A 12,451-nucleotide genomic window follows, 5' to 3' on the forward strand; every position below is an offset into this window, starting at 1 on the left:
GTTTGGCTTAATTTTTTACTTATTTTTAAATTTTATTGTGTATTTCCTTAACGTCAGTTGGTTCTGGGAGTGGCCTCGAGTTTCAAAGACGTTGAGTTTCAAGCAATTTTTTCCCATAAGGATGTTTGGGAAACCTGTTAATGTGTTCCATGGTCCCGTGGAACTGCATATATTTTTGGCTAATGTAAAATAATGGGGTTGTTTTTGTACTTATACACTAAAAATAACACAAAGATAATATAAAAACACTGAAATACAATTAAAAACAGTTTATTGTTTCCTTTTTATATTTTTTATAATTTTTTTGGGTTGTCCGTCTTTTTTCTTCTTTTCTTTTTTCTTTTCTTTTTTTAAGATTTAAAGCTGATTTTATATTTTTAATAAGCACATAAAGCTCCTTTTTAATTAAAAGTACAACAATTTATGATGAATTATGATTGTTTTTACTTTTCTTTTTCTTTTTTAAAAAGATTTAAAGCAAATTTTATAATTTAAATAAGCACATGAAGCTCCTTTTTAATTAAAAGTACAATTTAGGATGAATTATGATTTTTTTTTTACTTTTCTTTTTTAAAAAGATTTAAAGCAAATTTTAAATTTTAAATAAGCACATGAAGCCCCTTTTTAATTAAAAGTACAATTTAGGATGAATTATGATTTTTTATTATTTTTTGTTTTTCGGGTTGTGCCCATTTTTTTCTTTTTTTTTTCCAGAAGATTTAAAGCCGTTTTTATTTTTAAATAAGCACATGACTCATATGTTTGGCTTAATTTTTTACTTATTTTTAAAAATTTTTGTGTATTTCCTTAACGTCAGTTGGTTCTGGGAGTGGCCTCGAGTTTCAAAGACGTTGAGTTTCAAGCAATTTTTTCCCATAAGGATGTTTGGGAAACCTGTTAATGTGTTCCATGGTCCCGTGGAACTGCATATATTTTTGGCTAATGTAAAATAATGGGGTTGTTTTTGTACTTATACACTAAAAATAACACAAAGATAATATAAAAACACTGAAATACAATTAAAAACAGTTTATTGTTTCCTTACGGCACATTCACACTTTGAACGCTTGTAATTTTTTTATTATTTTTTTGTTTTTCGGGTTGTGCCCATCTTTTTCTTTTCTTTCTTTTTTTTTTTAATGAAGTCTTAAAGCAGATTTTATATTTTAAATAAACACATAAAGCTTCTTTTTAATTAAAAATACAATAATTTATGATTAATTATGATTTTTTTCACGTTGTGCCCATCTCTTTTCTTTTCTTTGTTTTTAAAGAAGATTTAAAGCAGGTTTTATATTTTAAATAAACACATACAGCTCTCCTTGTTAATTAAAAGTACAAAAATTTGTGATTAACTTTGTGATTAAATTTGCAGACTAAACTATCCGGACTGTGCCATCATTTTTTTTTCTTCTTTTTTTGAAATAAAAAAAAACACACAAAAAGACCAACCCTGTGCCATACAATAAGTCTAGTGAGTCACATTTGCACAACTGCAGTAGACGGGTAGGAATATGAAAAACAAAAGCCAAAAACAACACAGGGCCTGGCTTAACTCATCAAAACCAACGATCATTATAGTGAGACCTGCCAGTCAACACTGGAATCTGGTTGTGTGTCGAGTTTTACATTCTTTATGGATTATGTGATTTGTATGAATAAATGGTAACATTACACATCTAATCCATGACATTCATTCATTCACGGCATGTGTTTTACAGTAAAGGTGGTAGGCACCAAATCCATCGTGTGACAGTTTAGAGCAGACAGTCCACCTTCTGCATGTTTTTAGAGGTGTGAGGAAACTGGTTTGGAGGAAACCGACTGGGTGCTTACACAGACACACAACTGACTGTGTGTCTGTAGGGGGAAGGACAATGGCTAAAACAAGAGTCCTTGTCACTAGGGCAATTATGACCTCTGCTATCGGGATGGCGCTTATCACGGTGTACAGATTGGCAGCTTGGCAATGTTTTGCTGGAACAAGTTCGGATGTCTAAAAAAGTCGTTGTCTAGATGGATGTACATGTTTCAAAACAGGTATTCAAAGGGCAGTTAATGAATCAGGGTGGCACGATGGCTTGGTGGGTAGTACTGTCGCCTCACAGCAAGAAGGTCCTAGGTTCGATCCCCAGACGGGGCGGTCTGGGTCCTTTCTGTGTGGAGTTTGCATGTTCTTCCCGTGTCTGCGTGGGTTTCCTCCGGGAGCTCCGGTTTCCTCCCATAGTCCAAAAACATGCAGTCAGGTTAATTGGAGACAACTGGTGCCCCGTCCAGGGTGTTACTGTGTGCCTTGCGCCCATTGAAAAGCTGGGATAGGCTACAGCACTCCCCGCGACCCTAACTGGATAAGCGGTTAAGAAAGTGTATTTCTTGATGCAGCGGTGGACTGAGTTACGTGACAACCATTTTCCGACGTATATTTCTACAGCCAAATTACCACTGGCTTAGCTCCATCTTCTTATTTACCTGTGCTAACATGACAGACAGGAGATAAACACACTCATAATGTAGAAGAAGTACAGCTAGCTGTTACGCTCAGAATGCAGTTTATGTTTATACATTTGCCTGGAGTTCATTTCTGTCCAGAATCCCACACTGGATGTTTTCCCATCTTCATACACCTAGCCTTTCTGGTTATCTCTCTAAACGTCTGTCAGTATTTGAGTGTTGGACCAAAGCGGAAATCCTGCAGCATGCAACAAACTATAGATGCTTCACGCTAGAGAGAAAAAAGTCGTAAGTCTGACAGTAAAGAGTAAAACAAACACTTACTGATCCTGCCTTTAGTCTGCTGTGATGATAATATTTTATTGTTTTATGGAAATATGAGCTATGCAGCATTGAGTAAGAATACTGCACATTTCCACATGGCTTTTACTACCACTCCTATGTTGACAATACCCAACCCAACCAACCTGTCCGGTTCTTCTTCAGACACACAGGTTTCATCTGCTATCTCGGCTGGTCTGATGGTAATCTTACATCCAACCCCAGCAGGACTGATCTGATATACGCTCTACACTCAAAATCATTACTTTCTAATGATTGAGTCAAGGATGTTCAAGGATTCGAGGTTGCTGAAAGAAACATCAGGAACCTTCGATATATGCAGACCCAACACTTCAGGAAGACCTGAAAGACTTTATAAGAAAGCAGCAATATATATATATACACCAACCAGGCATAACATTATGAGCACTGACAGGTGAAGTGAATAACACTGATTATCTCTTCATCACGGCACCTGTTAGTGGGGGGGATATATTAGGCAGCAAGTGAACATTTTATCCTCAAAGTTAATGTTAGAAGCAGGAAAAATGGGCGAGTGTGAGGATTTGAGTGAGTTTGACCAGGACCAAATTGTGATGGCTAGACGACTGGGTCAGAGCATCTGCAAAACTGCAGCTCTTGTGGGGTGTTCCCGGTCTGCAGTGGTCAGTATCTATTAAAAGTGGTCCAAGGAAGGAACAGTGGTAAACCAGCGACAGGGTCATGGGCGACCAAGGCTCACTTGTGGCCCGTGTGGTCCGATCCTGGTTCTGATATTAAGGTGTCAGAATAGACAGAGCATCACAGTTTGTTGCGTATGAGGCTGCATAGCCGCAGACCAGTCAGGATGCCCATGCTGACCCCTGTCCACCGTCGAAACCACCAACAATGGTCATGTGAGCATCGGAACAGGACCACGGAGCAATGGAAGAAAGAGGCCTGGTCTGATGAATCACGTTTTCTTTTACATCACGTGGATGGCCGGGTGCGTGTGCGTCGCTTAACAGGGAAACACATGGCAGCAGGATGCACTATGGGAAGAAGGCGAGCCGTAAGATAAAATAAACCTTGTTCATGAACATTTTATGTTTCAATCAAAGGCCACATTAAATCTTTCAAGAGCTATGAAGCTACACAAGCAAGGTGGGAATGATATCAATGATTCAAACCCAGTCTCGTCATTTCATAGCTCGCTAGTCACCGTGTCCTATTTTTTTATGCTCACCGTGTCACGATTCCAAATTAAAGTGGAACACGACAGTTCAGAGTTTTGTACAACAGTGAGGATCACCTCTGACTGCCGCATAAGCAATTTGTCTCGCTGGCGGTGCTTTAAACGGGGTCAATGTTTAATCAGATTGAATCCCACTGTATGAAACAGATTCTAGGAAACTGGCGCAAAGCTGTTTATCACGTATTCCTGGAATTCAGTCTAAGGGAAGTGAAGAGTGACGTGTGAAGTACTGATAAGGAGAGTGATAAGGAAAAGGAATAACAGGAATGAAGCAGAAACAGTGACAACAACGAGGAAGGAAAAGAAGAATAAAAGAAGGTGGCTCACAGCAAGAAGGTCCTAGGTTCGATCCCCAGGTGGGGTGGTCTGGGTCCTTTCTGTGCGGAGTTTGCATGTTCTCCCCGTGTCTGTGTGGGTTTTCTCCGGGAGCTCCGGTTTCCTCCCACAGTCCAAAAACATGCAGACATGTTAACTGGAGACACTGAATTGCCCTATATTTGAGTGTGTGTGTGTGTGTGCCCTGCGATGGACTGGCACCCCGTCCTGGGTGTTACTGTGTGCCTTGCGGCCATTGAAAAGCTGGGATAGGCTCCAGCATAGGCTCCACCCTGATTGGATAAGCGGTTAAAAAAGTGAGTGAGTGAGTAAAAATGTAACTGAACCAGAATTGCACCCTTTTTTGACTTTATTTATACAGAGGGGCCCAAAAAATGTAAGCACAGTTCGATACTTATTATCTACACCCTTTTTTAAATTCAGAATTGAATTATGGCAGCAATATGTAGTATTATGTTGTCTCTAAAGATGCCAGTATTCACAGTACTGCTAAAGCCACCAAGTGGCCGTCAGGTAAGTCAAATAAAATCATGGAAGCACGCTTGATTTTTGAGCAATGCCAATTAGTGAGGTACAATGATGATGCCGAAGTTTGGCACAGGAGCACCAACATGCCTGACAATCGCATCTCCGGCAACATGTGTGATGTGGGAAGCGTCGCACAGCAACAAGTCCTGCTTCCTCAGAAATGGTGTTAGAACAGTTTACACAATCACTTCAAACAACAAGTCTGTCAAACTCATAAAAGTCATAAAATCCTGTTCTGTACCACACAACCTTCGACCCACTAGTCTCGCTCGACTTGATCCCTCACCCAGAACTCAAGATACGTATCGAGACTCTATTCTGTACCAGCACCTGAGTGGTGGAACGAACTTTCTCTGTCTGTCCAAACATCTGAGTCTCTCGCTGTCTTCAAAAGATGATTTAAGACCTTCATCACCTCTTTACTGAGCACTTATGCTGACATGTACTTACTTACTAACCTTCTATAGCATCTTCCATAGCAAAAAAACTTTGTTCTAAGAGGGTTTCAGCAGATTTGTATCCTTGGACTGTTGTCTATTTAAACTACAGTAAGGTAATGTTCACCATGGAAGCTCTTCTGTAGGTCGTTCTGGATAAGTGCGTCTGCTAAATGCCGAAAATGCAGATCAGTTGGACACTGCAGTGGTAACCAATGCCGTTCATGTAGTAGTTTGCTCAAATCAGAAGGGTCTGGATGTCAGACGTTACTGACAGCTACCTTGCAATGTCTTTATACACCGATCAGCCATAACATTAAAACCACCTCCTTGTTTCTACACTCACTGTCCATTTTATCAGCTCCACTTACCATATAGAAGCACTTTGTAGTTCTACAATTACTGACTGTAGTCCATCTGTTTCTCTACATACTTTTTAACCTCCTTTCACCCTGTTCTTCAATGGTCAGGACCCCCACAGGACCACCACAGAGCCGGTATTATTTAGGTGGTGGGTCATTCTCAGCACTGCAGTAACACTGACATGGTGGTGGTGTGTTAGTGTGTGTTGTGCTGGTATGAGTGGATCAGACACAGCAGTGCTGCTGGAGTTTTTAAACACCTCTCTGTCACTGCTGGACTGAGAATAGTCCACCAACCAAAAATATCCAGCCAATAGACCACTGATGAAGGTCTAGAAGATGACCGACTCAAACAGCAGCAATAGATGAGCGATCGTCTCTGACTTTACATCTACAAGATGGACCAACTAGGTAGGAGTGTCTAATAGAGTGGACAGTGAGTGGACACGGTATTTAAAAACTCCAGCAGTGCTGCTGTGTCTGATCCACTCATACCAGCACAACACACACTAACACACCACCACCATGTCAGTGTCACTGCAGTGCTGAGAATGATCCACCACCCAAATAATACCTGCTCTGTAGTGGTCCTGTGGAGGTCCTGACCATTGAAGAACAGCACAAAAGGGGGTTAACAAAGCATGCAGAGAAACAGATGGACTACAGTCAGTAATTGTAGAACTACAAAGTGCTTCTATATGGTAAGTGGAGCTGATAAAATGGACTTTGAGTGTAGAAATAAGGAGGTGGTTTTAATGTCATGGCTGATCGGTGTATGTGTGTGGTCATTATATGATGGAACAAGCTTTTTCTTTTTAATTATTTTCATTTTATCTGGTGCTACATATTCTAATAAAGAGTTGAGTAAGTCCTCATATTCTTCAATCTGGTGCAATACAGTTATCCTGCCTTCAAGCGCAGCCACTGTTTCTTCCAGTGTAGACATATTAGCTCTTGGCTAAGGAAGGATTAAAGCAAAACTATAGGGATTTTACAACTGTTTTGAATTGCTGCAGCCATTCAGTTTCATTAAGAAAGGCACTGAACTACTAGCACACAATCGATTTTAAGATGAGAATGAGTAGCTGCTTGACCATCTGCTAATGCAAACAAGAGGTCAGTCTACAGAAAGTGCACTGAAGCCAAAAACATCCAAAACTGTAATGGCAACAGTAAGCCGGAGTGTGGAGTGACCAGTCAAGTGACCGAGTGACTCTATAACGACTTACACACAGTACTTTATTTCTCTGGAATTTTGATACCTTGTTTGTAAGTGCTTGTGTTACTTATGTTTTTTTTTTATCTCCTCATTATCTTATTTTTTTGCTCCACTGGCTCTAAATCAGGCATGAAACTCCTAGGAACACCAGTGCCTGAGCCAAGTATGATTATGTTGTGTATTTAGTCCCTTTTTCTGTGTTTTCTATGTATTACTGGATGGAGCCCCACACCTGCACACCTACATCTTAAGCCACCATAAATTGCCAAAAATAAAAACTAAACACAGAAGAGAACCAAACCCGAATCCACAGTCTGAATCTGAGAGAAGATAGAACTGGTAGGTGCTGGAGAGGAAAACACCACACTCCACATTCTTGATCAGAAAGCGGAAAGGAGATACGTTTGCCCCACAGGGACGTACGCAAAAGCTGCCCTCATCAAACGTCAGATGCCCATAATCAATACAGCCCCCATCGAACTTCAGAAAATGCAAAACATAGGACCACACAAGGAAGCAAAAAAGGATAAATAATGTTTTTGCAATGCCATCTACTCAATCCACCAGTGAGTCACAACACAAGCTCTCAGAAAAATGAACAAAGTCCCTGACCCTATCCAAGAGGCAAAACAGATATTATTATTTATGGAAATCCTGATTCGGCCAGAGCCATAGCAAATGACCTGGGGCCGTTATCATCTTGTGTACATAGCCATGTAAAAAATCTTGGTGTTATTTTTGATTCTGCTCTTAAGTTTGAGAAGCAAGTTAATGCTGTTGTGACAGGCAGCTTCTTTCAACTTGGGAGCATAGCAAAAATTAAAAGCGTCCTGTCTTTTAAGGACTTGGAAACAGTTGTTCATGCTGTTATTTCCTCACTGTACTTGGGGATTGGTCAGTCAAGCTCGTCACGTCTACAGCTGGTCCAAATAGCAGCCGCGAGGTTCCTGACTGGTAGCAAGAAAAAAAGAGGCACTGGTTACCAGTAAAATATAGAATTGAATTTAAAGTTTTATTATTTGTTTTTAAGGCTCACGAGCCCTACGACCTTCCAACCAGCTGCTCTTAGCCATTCCACGCTCTCGGATGAGGTTCAAGTGTGACCGGGCCTTTTCTATAGCTGTCCCAAGACTCTGGAACAGTCTTCCACTTTTCATAAAGGAATTCCCCCCAGTAGATTCTGCTCTTAAGTTTGAGAAGCAAGTTAATGCTGTTGTGAGAGGTAGCTTCTTTCAACTTAGGAGTATAGCAAAACTGGTACCAAGAAAAGGGAAAAGGGAGAGCATTACCCCCATACTTGCGTCATTGCACTGGTTACCAGTAGAATAGAGAATTGAATTTAAAGTTTATTATTCGTTTTTAAGGCTTTGCATGGCTTGGCTCCAAGCTATATCTTAGACCTTCTCTGTTTTCATTCCACCTCAAGAGCCCTACGATCTTCCAACCAGCTGCTCTTGGCCATTCCATGCTCTTGGATGAGGTTCAAGGGTGACCGGGCCTTTTGAAGGGACAGTGGTAGCCTAGTGGGTAGAGCTTTGGGCTATCAACCGGAAGATTGGCGGTTCAAATCCAGGCTCTGCTATGCAGTCACTGTTGGGTCCTTGAGCAAGGCCTCTAACCCTGTCTGCTACAGAGGCGCTGTACGATGGCTGACCCTGACAAATAAAGTATATCTTTTTCTTCTTCTATCTGTAGCTGCCCCAAGACTCTGGGACAGTCTTCCACTTTTCATAAAGGAATACCCCCACCCCACAGTAGATGTTTTTAAGTCAAACTTAAAAACTCATTTTTTTTTCCCATTTGAGTCCTTTTAATGACTATGCATTTAAAATCTGCTCTGTCTTGGTTTGTTTCTGTCCTGCCAGTTTAGCCATTTGTATTTTGTTTTAGTGTTTTCATTAGATTTGTTTGTATGTATGTTATTTTCGTTGTTGAATGTTTGCACAGTTGAGTGATTATTTTAATTTGATATTACTGTGCAGCACTTTGGTCGACACTCGTGGTTTTTTAAATGTGCTGTAGAAATAAAGGTGACTTGACTTGACTATCCATTTTCAGAATGAACCTCGCACGGAAGCCGACTAACCCCCTGCTGGAGGCAGCTCGTCTTCAAGGCAGTTTGCTTGTCGTGGCCAGCTTCATAGATAAAAGACTGTGAAAAGGAGTAAGGTAGGTTGGGCCAAGTGTGGGAGACTTGCAAGGAGGACTGAAGCTCAAGAGTCCAAGTTCCAGTACTTTTGTTTTATTTGCACACACAAGAAATATTTACAAGCACGTTGAAGGTTAAAAACCACAGCTGGTTGACCTAAGTAATCCCATCGGCTTCAGCCAACTGAAAGGCAGTTACCCAGGTGAAAAGCTTTTGAAAGTAGCGGTCTCACCATAAGGCTGTACTAGCCACAACTACATAAGACCTTCCGCCATCTTTCTTTTTCCCCTTTCCCTCCTCATTTCCTCCTGCTTTAACAAAAAAGGCCCCTCCCCTCCAGGACCTGGCGGCCAATCCTAAAACAGGAGAAATTAGAGGAAACATTTAAACACAAACAACACAACACATACCTGTACATATGGTCATATCATTCAGTATACTCATTCATTCATAACACACAATGCATAACTTAAATCAATAATTCAGCTAGCTTTATTCATTCTGTTCTTTTCTCTCTCCAGGTACCTTCTATCCATCAAAGTCCCGGACCAGCAACGACCCCCGGATCATCTCCATCAAGACCGGTAAGTACTTATTAAAGCAATAAGCCACGAGAGGCCGTGCATTACTGTGATTGTAGCACGGGGATGACGTTTTTGGCACGACGCGAAGCGGAGTGCCTAAAACTTCTTTCCCCGTGCTAAAATCATAACAGTAATGCACGGTCTCGAGTGGCTTATTGCTTTTATAAAACAGCGGTCAACATAAAATATAATAAATACAACAATGTTTAATTCATAAATGTATTTATTGTGTACAAACTTACAATAAAGCATTCTTCCGCGACGCAAAATAGTTCGATTAACAGTGTTGCTAGGCAACATGAGGGCGAAAATAACATAAATTTTTTCTATTCAGTGGCGTATTAATATGGAATGATGTGAGGTGGTCCTAGGTGTGCGTTTATCGGGGATTTTACAACGGCTTTGAACGCGGCTCAGCCAATCAGATTTTAGGACCGGAACTATCCGTTTTATAATTATTTATTTACACCATTTACAATAATAAATTAGTCTAGCCCCCTCGTAATCCATACAGCCAGGTTTGGTGATGTGTAAGCAGTACTTACATCATCACAAAGACCATCAGCTGAGTTCCCAGGAAAAAGATCAAAAGATCGCTGGCAAAGAGAGCCAGTAAGAAAAAGAGCTGAGCAGAGAAAAGCCACGTACAGGCATGCGGGTGAAAACACACACAATAAACACCAGCGGCGAGCTGTGTTGTACTGTTATTCTTAATAACAATGCTCCACATGGAACATTCCCTAAAGTGGAATTCAAATTAGAAGCACCGTCAAAAGAAAGAGTGGAAGCCTTCATTACTGTATGACTAATTTTGTTTGCTTAACATTGTAGTACTGCTATTGTAGTCTCCTTAGTAATACTAGTTTGAACAACAGCTAATTGTCGCCGGAAGACTTCCGGTTTCCGGTTTCCGGTGGTACGCACGTTGAGACTGTAGCCTAGTTGTTTGTTTGTTTGTAGCCATTAGCTAAATAACTTTTTATATACGTATGTTTTCAACGTTAATCTTTCGCGCGTAGTTTATATAGAGTGTTAATTTGTCTATCGTAAAAAAGCGCTTGTGTTTACGCTTGTTTACTAACGTAAATCCGTGCTTGTGAAAACTTCTGCTACCGGCATCCGAACGAAGCCGGTTTTAGTTTGTTTTGTAATTCAGCGCATAAACATATTATTCATCCAGAATTAAAACCGCTTTCTGTCCGCACGAAGCGCGTTTGTGTTTGTTTGTTTTTGTATTTTAGCGCTTAAACATATTTACTTTGTGGAGAGTTAAAGCCGTTTTCTGTTCGTAGGAAGCGCGTTCTGTTTATTTGTTTTGTACACCAGCACATAAACACCGTTTTCCTTTAGAATTACAACCGGTTTTGTCGGAAACAAAGCGCGTTTGTGTTTGTTTGTTTTTGTAGTTCAGCGCTTAAACATCTTTGTTTTGTGGGGAGTTAAAACCGTTTTCTGTCTGTAGGAATTTTGTACATGAATTGTTTTGTACATGAGCGCATAAACACCGTTTTCCTTTAGAATTACAGCCGTTTTATCCGAACAAAGCGCGTTTGTGTTGTTTGGTTGTTGGTTTTTGTATTCCAGCTCATCATCGCCTGTTTCGTCCGGAATTAAAGCCGGTTTTCTGTGACTACCAGCAGAAGCGCCGGTGAATCCAACTTAAACATCAACTCATCAACTTCAACTCATCTTCTAAAGCTAAGTACATTTCTCTGTTATTATGGCCCCAGCAGGAGCTTTATATCCATGTTCCGAGTGCAACATGTTCAGTTATTCCTTCTCCGTGTTTAGTGATAACTTTATATGTGATAAGTGTAGATTAGTTGTTAGTCTGACGGAGAAGATCTCAGTGTTAGAAGGGCGCATTCGGGCTTTAGAACAGACTACTACTAGTGAGGGCTTAGATTCAGCTGTAGCAGTCCCGAATGCCAGCAGTTCAGGTATAGAACCCCAGACTCCGGCATTAGAGCCCTCACAGCGGGGCGACTGGGTGACATCTCGGCGACATAGTCGTAGGGCAAAGCACCGACCATCTCAGTTGCACGTGTCCAACAGGTTTTCCCCACTCAGTGAGCCACCCGCTGAGCAGCCTGTTAATGTAAGTGCTCTGGTTATAGGAGATTCTCAGTTCTCTGTTTACCGTGGCAGGTGTAAGCCAAAACAAAATCAAAAAGTATGTCATAATAACTTAATTAAAATTAATCTAAATGAGCATCATGAAAACCCTAGTAAGGCTAAACTAAAGTTAGGACTTCTAAACATCAGGTCACTTGCATGCAAAACAGTAATTGTAAATGAAATAATTACAGATAATAGTCTTAGTGCACTTTGTTTAACCGAGACCTGGGCTAGACCTGATGAGTATCTAAGTTTAAATGAAGCATCTCCTCCGGGTTACAGTTATGAACATAATCCACGTCTTAGCGGTCGTGGTGGAGGAATAGCCACAATTTATGACAAGGACATAGGTCTTACTGTAAAATCATCTCCCATAACAAACTCATTTGAAGTTCTTATCTCTGACATAACCAATAAATGTTCATCTGATAAAACTAGTATGTTTAAACTGGCTACTGTTTATCGACCTCCTGGTCCTTACTCAGAATTTCTTAACGAATTTGCCGATTTTCTTTCTAGACTAGTCTTATCAACTAAGAAAGCTTTAATTGTTGGTGACTTTAATATTCATTATGAGGAAAAGTGTAATCCACTCAAAATTGCGTTTGACTCTATTTTAGAATCTTTAGGCATCACCCAAAATTTAACAGGACCCACTCACCGCTGTAAACATACCTTAGATTTAATACTTACTTATGGTATAAACATAGAC

The sequence above is a fragment of the Trichomycterus rosablanca genome, unplaced genomic scaffold, assembly GCF_030014385.1.
Source record: "Trichomycterus rosablanca isolate fTriRos1 unplaced genomic scaffold, fTriRos1.hap1 scaffold_235, whole genome shotgun sequence".
Classification (NCBI taxonomy): Eukaryota; Metazoa; Chordata; class Actinopteri; order Siluriformes; family Trichomycteridae; genus Trichomycterus; species Trichomycterus rosablanca.